Genomic DNA, 22,631 nt, shown 5'->3' on the forward strand with positions numbered 1-22,631 from the left:
AAACATATCAACATTTCTAAGTCCTCTAAAATTGGTATTTTAAAAAGAAGTCACGATGCAACCTTGGGGCATGGCTACACTTGCAGATGTAGCGCGCTTTGAGTTAAACCCGCCTTCGGAGAGCTCAGTAGGGAAAGCGCTGCCGTCTGTCCACACTGACAGCTGCAAGCGCACTGGCGTGGCCACATTTGTGGCACTTGCAGCAGCATTGGGAGTGGTGCATGATGGGCAGCTATCCCACAGAGCACCTCTTCCCATTCTGGCACTCTGGCCTGTGGGAAGGGGGCAGAGCGTGCAGGGCATTCTGGGTCCTGTCCCAACACCCCGTGATGCATCGTTTCACAACCCAGCAATCCCTATGCTTCCGTCCACATTTGGTGCCATCTTTAAAAGTTTTTTGTACTTTACGCTCTGACTTCCCTTTTAGTCTGCAGGAATGGAGCTCGAACTGCTGAGGAATATGCTGACGAATCTCGCCAGCGTGTCACATTTGGCAGTCAAGTTACTCCTTAAAATCCAAACTGACAGCGAGGACTCTGATGATGATATTGACTCGAGTAACGCATGTGACACAAGATTGCTTGTGGCATTCTCAGACATGCTCATCACCATGGAACGCCGCTTTTGGGCTCTGGAAACAAGCACTGAGTGGTGGGATCACATTGTCATGCAAGTCTGGGATGACAAGCAGTGCTGCAGAAATTTCGGATGAGAAAAGCCACTTTCATGGGACTGTGTGATGAACTCGCCCCAGCCCTGTGGCACAAGGACATGAGATTGAGAGCTGTCCTGATGGTGGAGAAGCGGGTGGCTATTGCAATCTGGAAGCTGGCAACTCCAGACAGCTACCGATCGGTCGCTAATCAGTTTGGAGTGGGAAAGTCGACCATTGGAATCGTGTTCATGCAAGTTCGCAGGGCCATTAATCTCACCCTGCTCAGAAGAACTGTGACTCTGGGTAAAGTGAATGACATTGTGGCTGGCTTTGCACAAATAGGTTTCCGTAACTGCGGAGGGGCAATAGATGGCACTCATATTCCAGTTTTGGCACCAGCCCACCTTGCCTCCGAGTATGTTAATTGGAAGGGCTATTTCTCTATGGTTCTCCAGGCGCTTGTGGATCACCATGGGTGATCCATTGACATTAACACAGGCTGGCCCGGAAAGGTGCATGACGCACGCATCTTTCAGAACACTGGCTTGTTCAGGAAGCTGCAAGCCAGGACTTTTTTCCCTGACCAAAAGAGCACCATAGGGGAAGTCGAAATGCCCATTGTGATCCTTGGAGACCCAGCTTACCCTTTAATGCTGTGGCTCATGAAACTCTGGACAGGGAGCCTTGACAGCAGCAAGAAGTGGTTCAACAACGGGCTGAGCTGGTGCAGAATGACTGTGGAGTGTGCTTTTGGCCATTTAAAGGGCCACTGGTGCTCTCTGTATGGGAAGCTGGACCTGGCCAATGACAACATCCCTGTGGTTATATCTGCATGCTGTACTCTCCATAACATTTGTGAAAGGAAGGGTGAAAGATTCACTCAGTCATGGAACTTGGAGGTTCAACACCTGGAGGCTGCATCTGAACAGCCAGAGAGCAGGGCTATTAGAGGGGCCCAGCGCAGGGCTGCAAGGATTAGGGATGCCTTGAGGGAGCAATCTGAGGCTGAAAGCCACCAGTAATGTCTAGTGCCCTGCACGGGAGTGAAGTGCAGTGTTTCAAATGTTCGTAGGAATCTGTGTTTGCTACAATGACTTGCAGTGGCTGTTGCTTTCCTGGGCTAAGGTATCTTTTACTTTATGCAATAATAAAGAATGTTTTCAAAGCCAAAAATCCATTTATTGAAAAGAAACACAACTGCTTGGGAAACAGAAAGGGAAAGGGGATGGGGTACAATCACAGATTTGCATATGTCCTATTATCATACTCAGCCTTCCTGTTGGGAGTGCTGTGCAATGAGTGCTGCACTTCAGGATGGCTATACTGCATGATGATGGGGGTTGAGTGCAGTGGGTAAGGGTCGTAGTTTGCAGGGCTGGGTGGTGAAGCTACAGGTGTTGGATGCAGCTGGTGGCGATAAGAACCCGGATGTTGGGGAAAGTGGGTTAGAGGTGACATGGAGGCACAAGGGAAAGAGTTTTGAGACAAGGGCTGTGGGCGGGGGCGGGGGGAAGGGGATGTAATAGTGCTCCGCCTGCATGGCTACGAGCACCTGGATCGAGTTTGCTTGGCACTCTATGATGCTTATCAGCCGATCCGTGCTTTGCGGCCAGAGCTCCGCGCTTTTATGCCGGCGCTCCTCACTCTGCTGGCAGATCCTCCTTTCATTGTCCCTCCACTCCTGCACTTTTAGATTCTCATTTAGGGACTGCTGCATGACTTCTTATTTGCTTCTATGTGGCCTCTTCCTAATTCTTTGGAGTCTTTCGGCCGGTGATAACACGGATGGTTGAGATCTCAAGGTTGCATCTGTAAAGGCAAAATGCAACATACCAGACAGAGCAAGGATTTTCCCCATACTTAAGGGCAAGCACAGTCTACACAATAGCATAATTTTCCCTTCCCAAAGTAAGCACACACAACCCATGGGAGCCTCAAAATGGTGAGTAAGCACAGGGTAAAGGGGGATTGATTGTTTCATGGCTGTACTGTCCTCTGACTTTTTGTACCTTGGGGAGAGCCAACAGCTGCAGGGGGTCCCTATACTGAACACTGTTCCCACATTTTCCACAGGAGTTCATCCTGGAAGATATCTCGCTGCTGAGGGTGACCTGGGAAGCAAGGGAGGGTAGTCTACTACAATGCGGCTTCCACTCTGGCCCATATGCAGCTTACCTGTGTGCAACAATGGTCCCTCCGCCCCTCATGGCGCAGTGGCACGGACATGTTGGCCTGACTGGGACAAGGACCACAGTGGCTCTCCCAAGAAACCTGCGCCAGCACATTGTCCAACTTCTGGATGAGACCTTTGAAGGGATGACTGAGGCCAATTACCGTTATGTGAGAGAGCACATCATCACCCTATTCCGCATCTAGGCATGCATGCAGCCCTAACCCTCCTCGCCCCAAGAGCCTGCACCAAATAACTTCCTTCCCAAAATAAAAGCCACTTACCAGGAACCTTCTCTGTGTTTGTCCTTCCCCAAGCACCAGCCGCTGTGACTGGTTACCTTCCTCCTGGCTTGAGAACAGCTCCTGGGTGCATGCATCTAGGGATTCCGGGGTGTCTTCCTCGTCCTCAGCACCCTCGCTCCTGCTTTCCTTCTCCTCCTCCAGCATTGTTGAACTGGGCTCTGAAGTGTCCATGCTGGTCCTCAGAGTGGAGGTGGGGTCGCCCCCAAGTATCACGTCCAGCTCTTTGTAGAAATGGCAGGTCATGGCGGCACCACCTGAGTGGCGGTTTGCTTCGCGGGCTTTGCAGTAGGCATTCCACAGCTTCTTCACTTTAACCCTGCACTGCTGTGTGTCCCGGTCATGGCCCCTTTCCATCACGTCCCTTGATATCTGCCCGAAGGTATAGTAATTCCTATGGCTGGAGCGCAGCTGGGACTGGACAGCTTCCTCCCCACAAACACTGATGAGGTCCAGCACCTCGCCATTGCTCCATACTGGGGATCGCCTGGCACGCGGAGGCATGGTCACCTGGAAAGATTTGCTGAGAGCACTCCACACCTGGCTGAGCAAACAGGAAGGGGCTTTTCAAAATTCCCAGAGAATTTAAAAGGCGGGTCTGACGGTTGTTCACCTGAGGGCAGGGCAGCAGAGTTCAAAGCGATGACCAGAGTGGCTAGAACAGGAACTGTGGGACACTTCGGGAGGACGATCAGAGCGCATTAACAGACCAGGGTGTCCACGCTGGCGCGGTGGTGCTCCAGCGGGGGCGCATCAAACGTTATTCAACTCGCCGAGGTGGATTACCAGGAGCGCTCCAGCCACGGAGTCCAGGCGCTCTACGTGCTTTGCCAGTGTGGATGCGTCGTGAGTTAGGGCGCCCGGGGCTGCTTTAATGTGCGTTAGCTCGCAAGTGTAGCCATGCCCTTAATTATAGTGGCACTGTTGCACCACTATAATGTATAAATAGGGCAAACTTCTGATCTCATTTACACTGGTGCAACTTCACTCAAATCAATGAAATGGCGCTAATGTAGCTGACAGCACAATTTAGACCTATGTGTATAAGTACTATAAGATGTACGTTTTGTAGTATTAGGACAGGTCCAACTATTTACTAAAGAATACCCCAAGACTCACTACAGTATAACCAATAGAGTCATTGCATGGCAGAAGATTTTATCAAATAGTTTGTGTTTTTCAAAATTGTGGAGTCTGATTCCACAGCCCTTACTCACTGGGGCCCTGATCCAACAAAAGCATTTAAGCATGTGCTTATCTTTAAGTATATGCTAAAGTCTATTCCTTTTCAGCAAAGCATTCAAGCCTGTGTTTCACTTTAAGCATATACATGAATCCCATTGACTTAATTTTCCCCAAATGTTTTAATTTAATTAAACATGTATTTTCCCTAGACTACTTATTTTTGGGTAACCGGAACACCAATACAGAAAGGATTGTTCAATGTCAGTAGCTCTGACTGAGAGTATAACAATAGCTTGGCTTCGTCTGTTGCAGAGCAGAGCCAGTAACTATCATAAACATTTTATAGAACCAAAATGTGAAAAGATCCTTTTTTTATTGGCTGTTAACATGCTTGCCATATTTAATATTACACCAGAGAGTTTGCTTTCAGTTACAGTTCAGGCGTATATGTCTACCTTTCAACCTTGATGCAAAACTAATGGCTTCTTATAAAGCTCAGTCATAGATGAGGCTTGAAAAGACAGGAGGGACCATTTTTATCTTGCTGAAATCTACATCTAGGTGGATAAATTAACTGAAAACCTAATGCATCAGTGCTATAGCTCTTGATGTCTGAAACAATCTGTAAGATGTTAAAAATCACATTGGAAACTTTTTTAAAAATAGAATACCTTTAAATCCAATTTATAACTTTGGTTGTGGGTCACTAGGGTACCTTTGCTCTTGAAAGTAGTTTTTAAAACATATATTATTCTCTCCTAAATAGCTGGTTTTGCTTCATGATGTCAGCAACGTAATTTGACCTCTAAATTTAACAGGCATTTCTTATTATATTTCTAAATCACGCAGTTGTCTCCCTTCACTTATTGTCACTGAAATGCCATTTGTGGAAGGAGAAAGACCCACTTGCAACTGAAATTTATGAGATTTACAAATCTGGTTTTTATGTTTCAGAGCTTGAAAATTCAAGGAATTTAGTTCTGTATGAGCTACATATAATGGCTCAGAAAAGCTTCCAAGGGCCTGATCCAGCTCCCATTAAGGACAGTGAAAAAGTCTCCTACACACTTCCTTGGAAGTCTGATAGAGATCTAAAAGAGAAGGGGCATCTAGAGAGTCAGGACTTTGCAGTTCCATTTGTGGCTCTTCCACTAACCCATGATGTGGTCTTGGGCAAATCATGTAGGGTTGGATTCTATCACCCTTCATTAATGCTGAGTTGCATCTTATTCCTTGATTAGTCTCACTGACCAAAGATGTGGCCCTGGATCTTTCAGTTTACCCTTTTGAAAATGGGTTTAACACTGAACTACAGTACCATACAGGCCTGGTCTGAGATTTCCTTAATGCTGGTAAAGCACTTGGACAGCCTTAGGTGAAAGGTGCTATATAAACTGAAAGCCAGCTCATGTCCCCTTTTTATCAGTCTCAACAGAAGGCCAAAGAGTGAATGAGCCATGGCCCACAGTAGCTGCTCCTGCTGGAGTATGATTGAAATGCATTGGTGGGACAGCATGCAGAAGCTGCCATGCAGTTGCCTGTTCTCTATCTATTCTATGGCTATGTAGGGAATGTCAGTCTCCAGTGCTGTCAGCTCTAACATTTTTCTTAAGCACTTGAAATAGAATTTTGAAGTCTTTATTACAAACATTGTTAACCAAATACCTGTTGACAAAAGTATGAAGCTGAAGAGTGTGTAAATTGCTCCGACAAGCAACTGCCCTCAATTCGTCAGTACAGAGGTGCTAGGAGGTAAGGTCAAGTACATATGGGCTTGTTCATTCTCTGTGGGTTTTTGTGCTTGTTAATCATTATATTCTTCCAGGTAAATCTCACATTATTAGTGTCTACTTGAGCCCCAAAAGGATTTTAAAATAGCTTGAGTGAAAGGAGATAAGAGGTAGTAATTTAGGGATGGAAATCAAACTACAGCATGATACATTTAGTGGTTCTGCATGTCTATTTTAGACTCTTAATTGTTTTCACATTCTTTTTAAAGAAATGACCTGCTATCTATTATTCAAGGATGTTTCCATGTATCTCAGTGTGGGGGGACATAATTATCCACAAGAATTAAACTGAATTGCTGATTTACAGACTAGACTGCAATCAGAATTTGATTTCATATACCACTATTTTTAAAGAACAAACTTGTGTTTAAACTTCAGAAATTGCAATACAATATGTCCTTGGATCAAGGAGACTTATGCTTTGTTAAGTAAGGGGCAAGTTCTGCCCTCGTTTACACACATGGAACTTTCATTGACTATAATTGCCTAGCTTCTTATACCCCAAATTCTATAGAATAGATAAGCAAGGGCATAATTTGGCTCTGAAATAACAGCTATTAAAAGTGCTTAATTCTTTGGACATGTGGTCTGATTTCGATATTTTTAATACCGATAAGGAAATGTTGTAAAGGGGTGAAGGTTGTTTATTAGAAGATTAAAAGAACTATGTGAACGCAGACCTGTGGGGGTGGGTTAGGGAGTAGAATCCCATGCAGAGATACAGAGCTGTTTCCCTAACTCTCACGGGCAGCCCAGTTTGGGTGGGTCTCATTAGTTCCAATTCACAGGATCAAAAGGCTTAGTGTCTCTTTGTGGTAAGATGTAGAGAGGGAGGGACAGGAAGTCCTTTAGACTGGAATCCTGAGAATAACTTTCCTGGCAAAATATTTAGGTAAGGTCTGTATTGACCTGTTTAGAAGTATAATTCCCACCTGAGGGTTTCGTGGTTTATGATCCAAATAAAGGCAAAGCCCAGGAATGGATAAGCTTGGGCAAGTGTCTGTTATGTATATGGGATAGGAATTTCAAAAGTGTTCAGGCTAGGCCTAACTTTGCTCCCACTAAAGTCAATAGCAGAAGATTTAGGTCAAAACTTTTGAAAATCCCACTGATGAGGTTTACAAACAACTCACTAAGGCCTAGGTAGGGGAAAGGCTGGATTAGTTGTAGGCCAGGAAAGTGCCACCCCTCAGGTGAGCATGTTCCTGGGGAAAGGAGTAGTATAAAAAGATCTCCAGTAGCCCAGGCAGGGTGGAGAGAGAGAATCCATTTCCAGGAGAAATGCTGCCCACAGACAGGAGGAGAAGCAACAGCATGCACCAGCACTCAGACCCTGGGGGTTTGGAGCACAGGACTATAATCAAACAGCAGCCATGCCCCAAACTGAGACATTGGGTGGGGTAGGAAGTGGCCCTGGGGAAGGTGAACAGGAAGTGGGCCAGTGTAGGCCAGCCCACATTGTCACATTTTGAGGACCCTGAGTCCCCCTATCCTCCTCAGATTTCCTTATGCCTAGCCCTGTGGGCAGGACCAGGGGCTTACGAACCAGGAATCTGACCAAGTTGAACTCCATCCATGGGTCCTGGACATACTGCATGAAAAGAGAGACTGGGGCAGCAGGCCCTGACCAGTAGGCCTGCTGACTGAACCAGCAACCCTACTATACCCACCATTCATTTTTAACACTCATGTGGAGTCTGTAGTGTCTGTACACCCTGGGAGAGGGTCTGGTGGTGCAAAATCCACAAGGATTAGGGATTGGCTGGGTCAGTAATCTTCCCTTCACTGGGACTTTCAAGGTGAACTTTGGCTACTGCAACCAGGAGATGCAATGATTCAGGGCATTTTCTGAGCTCCCTCTATAGATGAGTCTTATTGTGAGCATGTGTAGAGCTGGCAAGACAGCCTTTATGAGGAAGGCTGTAATGGACAGGGTCACCCATGTCTGCCTTAGACAGGGTATCAGATTTGGCCTGACATAAACCACTCTACCAGCAGCCACCCACATCTGACTTACAAAACTTCTCTCTTCCCCTGTACTCCAGTCTTTATGTGGGTAACATTGTAACAAAACCACAGCTTTGTAAGTGGGCTGAAAACATTTTGTTTATACTAGTGATGGCTGGAAAAAAGAAATCCCTTCCCCTGGAAAAAACCCTCACATTTTTGAAAACCCTGAGGAAAAATCCTAACTACATGACTTTCCACAGGGTGCAAGTCAATAACTGGGGTGCAGAAATAATCCCATAATTATGGCAGTCTCCTGTAGTCCCTCTGTCTGAAATTAGCTGGCCTTAATCTGCGGAAATTCCAAGTACCAGCTGCTTTGCCATTGGGCTATCTTCCTGGAGTTCATGGAATTTGCACCTTTCTGTGTCTGTGGGCATGACTTTATCTTAATTAGTTGTTTTTTGTTAAATGACTTTAGTGCATGTGAAAGGTGCCAGTCTCTTTGACATCTCTGGAGACTGAAGTCCTCCATTTAGCCATGGGACAGGAAGATCATGAGAATTAACAGTGAAGGATAGGCCTACATGCCTGCTTGTGGCTCAGAAATGGGATATTTGCCTAATAACTTTACAGCTCTTCTCCTCTGAGACTGAGTAATAGTCTAAACCTGATGGTGCAATCCCTGAAGAACCAGTCTGCAGGGAAGACGTTTTATGTACTATCACCTTACACATGAACTCCTTTGCCAGTATTATAGGAGCAAATGTTCACACTAGGGAAATCCAAGGCCATGTCTACCCTAGCATTTATGTTGGCAAAACTTTTGTGTTCAGGGTGTGGGGAAAAAACCACACCCCCTTGAGCGACATAAATCTTGCTGTCATAAGCACTAGTGTGCACAGCGCTATGTCGGTGGGAGACGCTTTCCCGCTGACATAGCTACTGCCGCTTGTTGAGCTGGTTTTATGATGTTGACAGGAGAGCTCTCTCCTGTTGGCGTAATGCAGCTACACAAGCGCTCTGACACCGGCACAGCTGGATTGGTACAGCTGTGCCGCTGGAAGCTTGTAAATGTAGACATGGCCTAAGATTGTCTGCAAATAGGTGGCTTAATTCTGCATGGACAATTATTCCTATCTCTAAATACCTAAATGGAGATTACTGTCTTGTATATAGGCATGATTATAATTGTGTCAATAAATAATGGTAGGCACAAAACTGTGCTTGCAATTTTGTGGATGCAAGAGGAAGTTAAAATGAGGCTGCTTTCAAAATTCAGCTTTATGTTGTGACAAAGCTCTGTCCTTGCCTCCGTGGGTCCCATGTTTCCTGGCGGATTTCACTAGCCTCAGAGGCTCACTGTGACCCTGCACTTAACCCTTCTTTCTCTAGGGACAAGGGTCACAGTCTACTGAGCCACTTTCATCCTAAGCCAGCAAGGGAGGTGAGGAGAAGTTATCCTTCCTTGCACAGTCTCTGTTGTCTCCCAATCTCAGTGATCAATCAAGGGGCAAAGGTGGGGGGGGAAGCCCAGGCCCACCCTCTACTCCGGGCTCCAGCCCAGGGACCCTAATAGTATCAGCACTGGTAGCTGACCTTTTAGAAATATGACATGTACAATTCCCTGGGCTACTTCCCCCACAGCAGCCCTCACTTCCTCAAGCTCCACTTCACCCTTACCTCAGGGCCTCCTTCTTTGTGCCTGATATGGTGTGTACTACTCAGCCTCTCCAACAGCACAACTTCCTTCCACAGCTCCTGACATGCACACCCACCTGACTAACTGGGAGGCTTTTAACTAGTTTCAGCCAGCCCCTGATTGACTTCAGGAGTCCCAATCAACCTAGCCTTCTTCCTGCCTTCTGGAAAGTTCTTAATTGGCCCCAGGTGTTTTAATTGACCTGGAGCAGCTGCCATTTCACTTATCCTGGTACCAGGGATTTGTTTAGCCTGGAGCTAATATATCTATCTTCCACTACTTTTCTATAGCCATCTGGCCTTGCCCCGTCACAATGTATATGCAAGTTAAGTTCAGCACAGTACTCTATTACATACGTATTATTGACTTGCCAGATATATTCAAAGATCCCAATATTACCCATCATTACTTTGTAATAGTCAAAATCTAATTTAATTCTGATTTCCACTAATATTCTGGGGATATACATCTTCTAACAGATCACCTTTCAAATGATTTTTTCTATTCTTAATTACAGAGAGCATCATCTGCCCAATTAGGAAACTGGCCAAATGAAGCTTAAACATTTCACTTTCTGGCATCTTTAATGTCAAATATATAAATGACCTCTGAATGAACCAAAGACAAGCTTGCAAACAAAATGTTTTATCAGGTAAAACCAGTGATTTTAACCTTGAGCAAATAATAAAGCAAGGACAGTTCCCTTTATCAGCAAAGTGGCAGTCTCATCTATCACCTCTGGGTTTATGATGCTTATGACTGAAGTGTGACAGTGATAATGTGCAAGACTTTCTGCTGTAAATCGCCTGATCTCTTAGGCATGGGGATCTTGTAGAGCACTACAGGCAGTTTTGATGGATTTCTCTGGCTCGCTACATTCTCCAGTAAGCACTAGGGAGCTTCTGCAGCTGTTACTGCTTGACAGCTCCTCGCTTTGTCAAGTTCTTCCTTGTGTGCAGTTAACAAAGAGAATTTGTGCAATGGCTCCAGAAACACAAGCGCCCCAGTCTGACATTAGCAGATGAAACCGTCAAGCAATAAAAAGAGAGCACCCTTTATTTCAAGGAGATTGTACTGTTTATAAAGCTGACTTGACACCTGCCCTTGATATAGTTTATAGGGATGATTTTATAACTCTCCAAGGTCTGGTTCCCTCTCCTCACCCAAAAAACCCAGCTCAGGTTTTTTGTACATAATCAAAATACAATACTTAAATCCAACAATGAAATACATGGTGATTCCTGCTCCCTCGTCCCCTGCTGAATTATACTTCTGGGAATCTGTTAAGACTTTACAATTGTGTTAGATACTTAGTGCTAGATCCTCAACTGGTATAAATCAGCATAGCTCCATGACTTCGGGATTAGTCCCTATCAGGCTGGGCATTGTACAAATACAGGCAAGACAATTCCTGTCCTAAAAAACGTAGTGTGAAAGACACAAGAACAGACAAAGGGTTGAGAGAAAAGACTGTTCATCACTTAATGCACTAGCTTAGAGCTTGGGAGACCTGTGTTTGTTCCCCTGCTCTGCCACTGACTTCCTGTGTGACGTAGGCAAGTCATTTAATCTTCCTAGGTCTCAGTCTCTCATCTGTAAAATAGCATAATAGCATTTCCCTATCTCACAGGGGTATATAGTGAGAATAAGTACATTAAAGTTGGTGCAGTGATTCAATACTATGGTAATAGGGGCCATATAAGTACCTAAGATAGATTACAGAATACGAATAAGTTTACTGCATTGGTGACTGGCACAGACTTGTTATATGTTTTGTGCCTTTAAAAAAATATTATGCAATTGGGGATCAATAGCACTACGGTAATTTACATCAGCCAAGGTGTTAACTCAGAGTTAGTGGGAATGGACAAAATTGGGAAGTTAGTAAAAATAAGGGACTAGAAAAAGAAGAGAAGGGGAAAGTGCACAATTACAGATTGCCACATGCCTAACCATGATTAGGTGTGATAGGATTTTTGTTGGCATCATGGCAGACATGAGTCTTAAGTAGGGATTTGAAGGACGTGTCCTGGTATTTAATTGGGCCTTGCTATTGTTATACAAAGCTCACTGCCATTAACTTTATGGGAAAGAATTACAATGCTTGTAAGTAGATTAAAGAATGCAACATGCGTTTATGCAAGAGTTAGAGCAAAAGCTAGATTGTTTTTAAACTTACTTTTTAATCTTAGTCGTAACCTTGTAGTCCCTAGATGTAACATTTTATATTAGCCAAAATCAACTGCTTCTATATTTTATTAAAAATCAGGAGATACTTTCCTACATTTATTGGTGTTAGTCATAAAATTCATATTAGAAATAGCACACAAATGAGTCCTTATCCATAAAACCATTGAAACATAACATGACATTTATTACCTATGGTTCATAATTAGACTCACATGCTCTTGTATACACATTTATTTCATTCATTGAATGTGAGTATTTTGAGACAAGCTGGCTGTCTACTTACAGACTGAGGTTTCTAAATTAAATTCTTCCCCTCTCCACTCCACTACTTTTCAAAAGGTGTCATTTCTGATCGAATATTTCATCTAAACCCTTGGTTTTGCAAAGACATTCTGTTTGGGGAGAGTGTCACTGTCTATTGATTTGGATTTCAGTTTTCATCTCATTTACAGTTGAAGTAATTTATAGAATCCATCATTATCACTACCTTACAGAGTTTTAATTGCTGAAGCATTTATCTGTAAATCCATTTGTGCACCTTCATTCTTCAAAATAAATGTGATGAAGATCAGAATCGTATTCAGTTTAAAAATATAAACTTCAGATTTAGAAGGGACTAAGTCACAAAAATCAGCTCCAGATGTGACCTGCCCCAGGTCTGGGGTTAATCAATCACTAATCATTATTATTTCTTTGAATCCAGGATTTTGTCTTGAAAACTGCATCCATCTTAGGATAAATTGTACAATTTGGGATCCAGATCTGAACACCCCAAAATTTGGTGGTACATTCTTTTCTGATTAGTAATTTGGGTGAGTCAAAATACTTTCCCTCCCCCAAAGACACAAAAACATAAGACTTTGGCTTTTTTTTTTTTTTTTTTTTTTAAGGTTTCCATGTGCGTCTGTATTGTGCCTCCCAGTCAAACAATTCCATACATACATTGATCCAGCTAAACGGAGACTAGTAATTATGCGGGTCTAACCCAAAACCCATCAAAAGTCTCCCATTTATTTCACAGGTCTTTGGATCAGGCTCTCTTAATGAAGATTAAAAAAAAGTTTTAAAATATTTAGGAGAAAAAAGCTCTTTGATTTTATTATATCAATTCTGAATTTATGCTATTATTTGCCTTTCAACTGTGCTATGTTAAGTGGAATCATTTGAGGTCCCTAATGGAGTGCTTAATGTAGACTAAATATTATCAGGCAGTATTTGAGAAGAACTTTTTGATTAAAGCAAATGAAATAAAGCTCTTTTGTTGCTGCTCAGTAATATGGAATGGGGGATAAAGGATGGGGTGTAGTAAAATGATAGTTGAGATAAATGAGGCTGCCAGGACATTTGAGCTCATTGTGAGATTTTTATGAGTCCCTTAGAAAGTGTAAGGATGGTTTTTACCATCTCAGGTGTAACAATCCTCTTGGCTAAATGAAATTGTCTGACCCAAGATCCTTGAGTTAGATACTCTGACAGAAACTGCTTAGTATTGTATAGTACCTCCATCTGCGACTTCATTGAAAGAAACTCTTTTTCACTGATTAAAGGCTTGTTTATGGTCAGCTCCCCATTAAATCTTTTCATTGTTATTCTTCATATTTGTTCTCCTGGAAGGACAGTGAACTAAAAAAAAGGTATTTGCTACTTGCTGTGACAGGGTCAGGCCAGATGGCTACAGGAGAGTAATAGAAGGCAGATATATTAGCCCCAGGTTAAGTAGGTCCCTTTTCCCTGGGTAAGGTAACAGGGAAGGTTCCAGAGCAATCAGGAACCTTCTGGAGACAGTTAAGACACACAGGCTGATTAGAACACCTGCAGCCAATCAAGAAGCTGCTAGAATCAATTAAGGCAGGCTAATCAGGGCACCTGGGTTTTAAAAGGAGCTCACTTCAATTTGTGGTGCATGTGTAAGGAGCTGAGAGCAAGAGGCACTAGGAGCTGAGAGTGAGAAGGTGGACTGTTGGAGGACTGAGGAGTACACGCATTATCAGACACCAGGAGGAAGGTCCTATGGTGAGGATAAAGAAGGTGTTGGGAGGAGGCCATGGGGAAGTAGCCCAGGGAATTGTAGCTATCTCACAGCTGTTCCAGGAGGCACTCTAGACAGCTGCATTCCACAGGGCCCTGGGCTGAAACCCGGAGTAGAGGCCCAGGTTCCCCCCAAACCTCCCAACTCCTGGTCAGACACAGGAGGAGTTGACCTGGACTGTGGGTTCTCGAAAACAGCCAAACTAAGGGCTGCCGTGAAGCTCCAAGGTGAGCAAATCTGCCAATAAGTGCAAGACCCACCAAGGTAGAGGAGGAACTCTGTCACATTGCCAATACTTAGGAGTAATCTGAGTAAATACTAGGTAATTTAACTGGCAGATGTATTACTCTACTGGGTTTTGTGAACAGTGAGATCTTGTGGCTGCAGCATTAGAAAAGACCAGGAATATCCTCAGAAACCGGATTTGGAGATAAGAACACTGCAAAAACAAAGCACTCATTATTAATGTAAGTGATGTAAATTTTGTATAGCAAAAATAAAATCTGCCATAATGCGCTCAATTCAGTAAGCTTTCCTTATATAAAAATGAACTAGCCAAACACTTGCTGGCCAGAAATCTTAGAGTAGGAACTTTCTACAACTACCATTTATTTCTAATACCTAAGAAGGTTGAAAGCCCTGAACTTAAAGACCCCAATTCTCACTCATTTTAGGTCACTTCCTGGCAGGGTAATTCTATGTCAATCATCTTGGGTCCTCCCCACTTCTGTGTATTTGAGATGAGCACCAAACTTCTGAGCCAGTAAACCCCAAGGAGTCCGTTCTTCCCCCTTTCAGAAGACCAGTAACAAACTACAGCATTATCCCTCTTATCCCAAGTGATGGTTGATTGCTTGTTTCCTCTGGCTGAAGCCCACACTGCTTCCCACAGTTCCTATTGGCTGGGAACGCAGCCACTGGGAGCTGCGGGAGGCCATGCAAATGTAAACAAACTTCCTGGCGGCCCACCAGTGGATTACTCTGACAGGCTGCAGGCTACCCACCACTGGCCTAACTGCAGCTATGCAATGTGAACTCTATAAATCAAAGGCATAGCCTGAGAAATTCATAAAACTCCAAATGCTACAAGGTTCATGGATACTTTCAATGACATTTGAGGCTCATTGAGATCCACCACTTCTGGTATAAAACAGACTAATAGTTCTAATTATAGAACTAATTATAGAACTTTTGTTTAATAAGTTGTTTTTGCTAAAAGCCCTCTAGCCTGGTCATCTCCGTCTTTGCTAAAGTCATGTATCACTTTCATCTCTGAAGAAAGTATTTCTTTTTTGTAAACACTGTTCAAAGAATTGGTTGATTGTGCCAAATAAATAGTTTGTGTTCATTTTATAGCTGGAGCTGGTGGCATTGTCTGTAGTTAAGGTTGCCTAACACTTTCCATTATCAGTATACAGAGCAATGGTCAAAATAGTCAGATCCCATAGGCTTTATTATCCTGTGTTTGGGGAGGAGGAACCTCTTGTAAAAGGGAGGGTGAAAATGGGAAAAATGCATGTTTGCTGGAGTATGATGACTTACAAGCTTGAGATAATGTATTGCAGCAATTTATTTTATTTTAATGGTGCAGAATGGGAAAGTGCTAAACATGTAATTTTTCAGTCATTTCACACATGCCATCAGCAGCATAATTTGAAAGGATAATGATTTACAAACCACCTGCTATCTGGCAGCTGCTTAAATATCTACATGTGAATGGAATATGGAACAAATTGGAACATTTTAATTCCCCACTGATGTAATAGTGTCTATTCTCCTGGAGAATGCTTATTGTACAGTTCAATGAAGTTTGATTCCTTTTCATCTGAAGTAGGCCTAGAGAGACTTTTTTTTTTTAATAGGCAACAAACGAGGGGAATCTCCATAGGTATTTACAATTCTTGTTAAGTTGGTGCCAAATCACTGACTATTAAAAGGTGGGAAAATATGTCAGATGAGTAAAAAGTGGAGAGCTTTGGAAATTGTCAGAACAGAGAAAGGCTAATAGTATGTCTTCATATGTCAAAGACAACAATATTTTCTTTTGAGGGAAGTAAGTTAAACCAGCTCAGACATATGGTCTGATCAAGACTTCATTTTACTAAATAGCAAAACTCCCATTAACTTCACTGGAAGCAGGATCTGGACCACAACAGTACAAAGTGAATAGTGTTTTTCTCATCATCTGTAACATTTAGACAGTTGAAAATGTGGCTACAGGATGATTGCTTTTTATCCAAAATCCATTTATACACGTGTGCATCTATTATACATTTAATAGAGAAAGGCCGAAACCAAAAGTTGGTAATTGACACTCCAGAACTTTGGGATAATTGTTCTTGGGATCTGGATCAAAACAGAGTAGCTGTCTTGTATCTCTGTAGTGGACTAAAAGCCTGGATCTGAATGCCCCAAAAGAAAGTTTGAGATGATCTGAATTTGAGGGAGGACGGATGAGAGCAACAGGAAAAAAGAATATGCGTTTACATAGGTCAGCTAGATGGTTTGAAGTTGATTAATTTAAAAAACAAGATTGAATTGCCTGTGGGGTGTGAATGTTGTGGACCTCTTGAGACATCTAGACAGACATATGTGCTGTGCTGAGGAGGAGCCCGTGGTCGTGGTACATGTAGATCCCAGTGTTATGGAGAAATGCAAGAAGTCCTGGAGGCCAAATTTAGGCTGCTAGGTAAGAAATTAAAATCCAGGACCTCCATTGTAGCATTCTCTGAAATGCTTCCAGTTCCACACACAACACCAGTTAGTCAGTCAGAGTGGTGGAAGAGACACCACTTATGGAAGAGACAATGGTATTAGGAGGAGACACAATTTATGGAAGAGACAATGGTATTAGGAGGAGAGATTTAGGTTTATTTGAAGCTGGGGAACTTTTGGGAAAAGGAGGGGCCTATATAGGAAGAATCGGCTCCATCTAAACCTTAACGGAACCAGAGTACAATTCATTTCGTTTTAGATGTCAGTGGAGGCGTTTTTAAACTAAGGGCTAGGGGAAAGCTGAGAGGTGCGGAGGAGCACATGGTTCAGACAGAGATATCCCATAGGGGAGAATTTATTAAAGGGGATACTGTGTATCCTAGTAAAGAGGACAGGATAGAATTTGATAAAATACAAACAGGAATTGAACAGAAACAGTCCAATGAAAAAAAGAATCCCTTTCAGTTACATCACAAGAAGGCAGGTAAATAATTACTGATATTTTATAAGTGATTGTATACAAATGCAATAAGTCTAAATATTAAGATGGGTGAACTTGAGAACCTGGTATTAAATGAAGATATTGATATAACAGGCATCACTAAAACTTGGTGGAATTATGACACTCAATGGAACATGGTAATACAAGAGTACAAAATATACAGGAACTCTTCACTTAAAGTCATCCTGGTTAACGTTGTTTCATTGTTACATTGCTGATCAATTAGGGAACATGCTCATTTAAAGTTGTGCAATGCTCCCTTCTAATGTCGTTTGGCAGCTGCCTGCTTTGTCCACTGCTTGCAGGAAGAGCAGCCCGTTGCAGCTAGCTGGTGGGGGCTTGGAACCAAGGTGGACCAGCAGCTCCCCACTCCCCTAAGTTCCCTGTGCAGCAGCTGCTCAGCAGGCTGTCAATTGCAGGCAGTTCAGCTGTCCCTCCCCACACTGCCATGTGCTGCTCCTGCCCTCTGCCTTGGAGCTGCTCCCCGAGACTCTTGCTTGCTGGGTGGTGGGGGGAGGGGAAGAAAAGGGGGGCTAATGTTAGGGTGTCCCCCTTTCTCCTACTCCTGCACCCTGCTTACCCCATCTTCCATAGAGCAGGGGAGACATGCGGACTGAGGGAGCTGTGGTCTGGTCTCAGCTTGCTGATCTAATTAACAAGGCAGTGTACTTCTGACCCCAGTCTTCATACTTAAAGGGGAAATGCGCATCTCTATCTCTCAAACACACACAGGGTGTGTGTCTCTGTCTCTGTCTGCCCTCCCTCCTTTCCTGCTGCCTTGTAGAGTGTGAGAGTTAACCCTTGAGGGCTCAGCCAATTGCTAGTTCATCATTTAGCAGTAAGGCATTCCCTGGGAAATATCCCACGTCTGACTCCTCCACCTCAACCAAGCTTCAAAATCATCATCACTGTGTACTAGTATTAAATTGTTTGTTTAAAACTTACACTCTGTGTGTGTGTGTGTGTGTGTGTGTATATATATATATATATACACAATACAGACTTTTGTTTAGTGAAAAAAATTTCCCTGGAACCTAACCCCCTCATTTACGTTAAGTCTTATGGGGAAATTGGATTCGCTTAACATCGTTTCGCTTAAAGTCGCATTTTTCAGGAACAGAACTACAACGTTAAGTGAGGAGTTCCTGTACAAGAATGACAGAGTAGGTTGCAATGGTGGGGGAATGGCACTATATGTGAATGAAAGCATAGAGCCAAATATAATAAAAATCTTAGATGAATCAAACAGTAACATAGTGTCTCATGGATAGAAATTCCATGTTTGAATAATAAAAGTATAGCAGTAAGAATATATTACCGACCATGTGGCCAGGATGGTAAATGGTAATTGTGAAATGCTCAGGTAGATTAGAGAGGCTACAAAAACAATGGGAGATTTCAGCTAGCCCCTAACTGGCTGGGAATATATCACCTCAGCATGGGTTGCCAAGAGAAAGTTTTTAGACACCATTAATGAATGCTTCTTAGAGGAGCTAGTCCGGGAACACAAAAGGGGAGATGCAATTCTTGATTTAGACCTAGGTGGCTCAGAGAATCTTGTCTAAGTTGTGAATATAGCTGAACTGCTGAGTAATAGTGACCACAATGTAATTAAGTTCAAAATCCATGAAGGGGGGGTGTGGAAATACCAAAGAAACCCACCACGGTAGCATGTAACTTCAAAAAGGGGAAACTACACAAAAATGAGGAGGCAGTTAAGTGGAAATTAAAGGAACGGTCATCAGAGTGAAATACCTACAAGCTGCATGGAAACTTTTAAAAATACCATAATGCAGGCTCAAACTAGATCTATGCCCCTAATAATAATAAAAAACAGCAAGAAGACAAGAAAAATGCCACTAAGACTAAACAGAGTAATAGAGGTGGTTAGAGATTAAAAAAAAATCTTTTAAAAATTAGAAGTCAAATCCTACTGAGGAAAATAGAAAGGAACATAAACTCCAGCAAGTCAAATGTAAGAGTATAATTAGGCAAGCTAAGAAAGAATGTGAAGGGAAATTAGAAAAGGACACAAAAACAAATAGCATTTTTTTAAAAAGTACATCAGAAGCAGTATGCCCACCAAACAACCAGTGGGACCACTGAATGATCGAGGCGCTAAAAGAACAGGAGTACTTATGGCACCTTAGAAACTAACAAATTTATTATTTGAGCATAAGCTTTTGTGGGCTAAAACCCACTTCATTGGCTTCATGCAGTGCTAAAGGAGCACTCAAGGAAGACAAGGCTGTTGAAGAGAAGATAAATGAATTCTTTGCGTTAGTCTTCACTGCAGAGGATGTGAGGGAGATTCCCAGACCCACACCATTCTCTTTAGGTGAAGAATCTGAGAAACTGTCCTAGATGGAGGTGTGTCAGTAGAGGAGGTTTTGGAACAAATTGATAAATTAAACAGTAATAAGTCACCAGGACCAGAGTTATTCACCCAAGAGTTCTGAAGAAACTGAAATATAAAATTACAGAACTATTAACTGTGATATGTAATCTATCACTTAAATCAGCCTCTGTAGCAGATGACTGTTAGATAGCTCCAGAAGTGATCCTGGCAATTACAGGTTAGTAAGTGTAACTTCAGTACCAGGCTAATTGGTTTTAACTAGAGTAAAGAACAGACTTATCAGGTACATAGATAAACATGATATATTGGGGAAGAGTCAACATGGCTTTTGCACAGGGAAATCATGCCTCACCAATCTTTTCAAATTCTTTGATTGGGGTCAACAAACATGTAGTCAGGGGTGAAACAGTGGATATAATGCACTTGGGCTTTCAGAAACAGTGATGGGATAAGAGGGAAGGTCCTTTCATGGATCATTAACTAGTTATAAAATAGGAAACAAAGGATAGGAATAAATGGTCATTTTTCACAATAGAGAGATAAATAGTGGGTCCCTCAAGAATCTGTACTGGGACAAGTGCAGTTCACCGTATTCATAAATGATCTGGAAAAAAGAACAAAGAGTGAGATGGCACAGTTTTCAAATGATACAAAATTACTGAAGATAGTTAAATCTAAAGCTGACTTTGAAGAGTTACAAAGGAATCTCACAAAACTAGGTGATTGACCAACAAAATGGGAGATGAAGTTCAGTGTTGATAAATGCAAAGTAATGTACATTGGAAAACATAACCCAAACTATACATCCAAAATGATGGGGTCTAAATTAGCTGTTACCACTCAGGAAAAAGATCTTGGTGTTATTATGGATATTTCTCTGAAAACATCCATGCAATGTGCAGTGGTAGTCAAAAAAAGCTAACAATGTTAGGAACCATTAGGGATAGAGAATTAGATGGAAAATATCATAATGCCACTATATGAAACCAGGGTATGCCCACACGTTGAATACTACTTGCAGTTCTGATTGCCCCACCTAAAAAAAGAAGATTATATTAAGATATCAAAACAGATATACAGAGAAGGGCAACAAAATGATTGGGGGTATGGAACAGCTTCCATACAAAGAGAGGTAAAAAAGACTGAGACTGTTCAGCTTAGAGAAGAGGCAACGGTTGTGGGGGTATGATAATCTATAAAATCAAGGATGATGTGGAGAAAGTGAACACAAAAGTGTTATTTACCCCTTCACATAATGCAAGAGCCAGAGGTCACCCTATGAAATGAATAGGCATCAGGTTTAAAACAAACTCAAGGAAGTACTACAATGTGCTGACAACCTGTGAAACTTATTGCCAGGGGATGTTGTGAAGGCCAAGAGTATAACTGGGCCCAAAAAAGAATTAGATGAGTTCATGGATGATAGGTCCATCAGTGGTTATTAACCATGATGGTCAGGGATACAACCCCATGCTCCAGGCGTCCCCAAACTTCTGACTGCCAGAAGTTGGGACTGAATGACAGGGAATGTATCACTTAATAAATTGCCCTGCTCTGTTCATTCCCTTTGAAGAATTTGGTACCCGTCACAGTATGGCCACTCTCATGATTTTTAAAATATATTGGCAATGAATAATTAAGACATGTATCATAGTGTCTTATTGACCATCTATCATGTCAGTAGATTGTTTCCTGAAGACATCAACATAGAAGTGGGCACTAAGGAAGGATATAAAGGAGTACAGGGTAGTGGTGTTAAAGTCTATCTAATTCCAGGGGGGTTCATGAAGTATGGAAAAAAGTTCCAAGGTACTTGTAAGAGAAACTGAAAACTGGGTGATTGAAGCTGGCATTATTAGTGAAGGCAAGTGGATGACTGTATACTTGTAGGGAAAAGCAAAGTTGTGAAAGATCTTAAAAATGAAGACCATAAACTCGTATCTGATGCAATGGAGAAGGGGAGCTAGTGAAGGGAGTTGGGGCTGGCTGATGTGGTCAGAATGAGACCAGAAAGATTGTCTTAGCAGGCATGTGTTGAATGGAATGAGGTGGATGTCAGAAAGGACAGACAGGAAGAATTTGCATTAGTCAAGACTGGAGATGATGAGATCCTGGCCAAGAGTTTTAATTGTATGAATAGTGAAAAAAGGTTGTATTTTAGAGATGTTATGGAGAAAGAAACAAGAAATTTGGACACAGCCTTGATGTGTAGCTACAGGTAAAGGGCAGAGTGCAAGATAACACTCAAGCTAACTAATTCACCAGTGGAGAATGATATACAATGATTTCACAAAAAGAAAAGGAGAACTTGTGGCACCTTAGAGACTAACAAATTTATTTGAGCATAAGCTTTCATCCGATGAAGTGAGCTGTAGCTCACTAAAGCTTATGCTCAAATAAATTTGTTAGTCTCTAAGGTGCCACAAGTCCTCCTTTTCTTTTTGCAGATACAGACTAACACGGCTGCTACTCTGAATGATAATTGTTGTGGATTTTTACTCTCCTGTAAACTTTGCACAATTTGGGAAACTATTAAAAGTAAAGTAAAACACAGAGCAACATGCAAAAAAGAAATGCAGATGCTAATCACCTCCTTTGTAGAAAGTTAAAAAAAATTGTTTTAAAAAAGTAAAATATGAAATAGAGGGGGATGTTAATCTCACAAAACATTAATTGTTTTAGGCATGTATTTTAATTATATGGCAAGGTAACTATGGTCTGATCCTTATTCATGTAACTCCCAGTTGACCTTGTTCATACTTTTGTTTGAGTAAGGCTTTAAGTAAGATTAATATTTCCAAAAGTGTGCAATTCCTAATTACCTAATAGCTAACTCGCTAGAGGAGAGGGAAATACAATGATATGTGCTAAAATGTGCTAAAATCACGGATGCTTCTGTTACTTGCTATATAAAACAGGGATATCTCGGAAGGAATGATAATGTAAACATTTGCCCATGGCAGATTAGCAGTGTTTGAATCAGCAGCATGGATTTGACAGTATTAACAAATTAATGTGTTAGATTTGAGTGCATTAGCTCTGCTGAACTGTGGAAAGGTTTGATAATGTCATTTTATGGACATGC

This window comes from Caretta caretta, chromosome 8 (assembly GCF_965140235.1).
Source record: "Caretta caretta isolate rCarCar2 chromosome 8, rCarCar1.hap1, whole genome shotgun sequence".
NCBI lineage: Eukaryota > Metazoa > Chordata > Testudines > Cheloniidae > Caretta > Caretta caretta.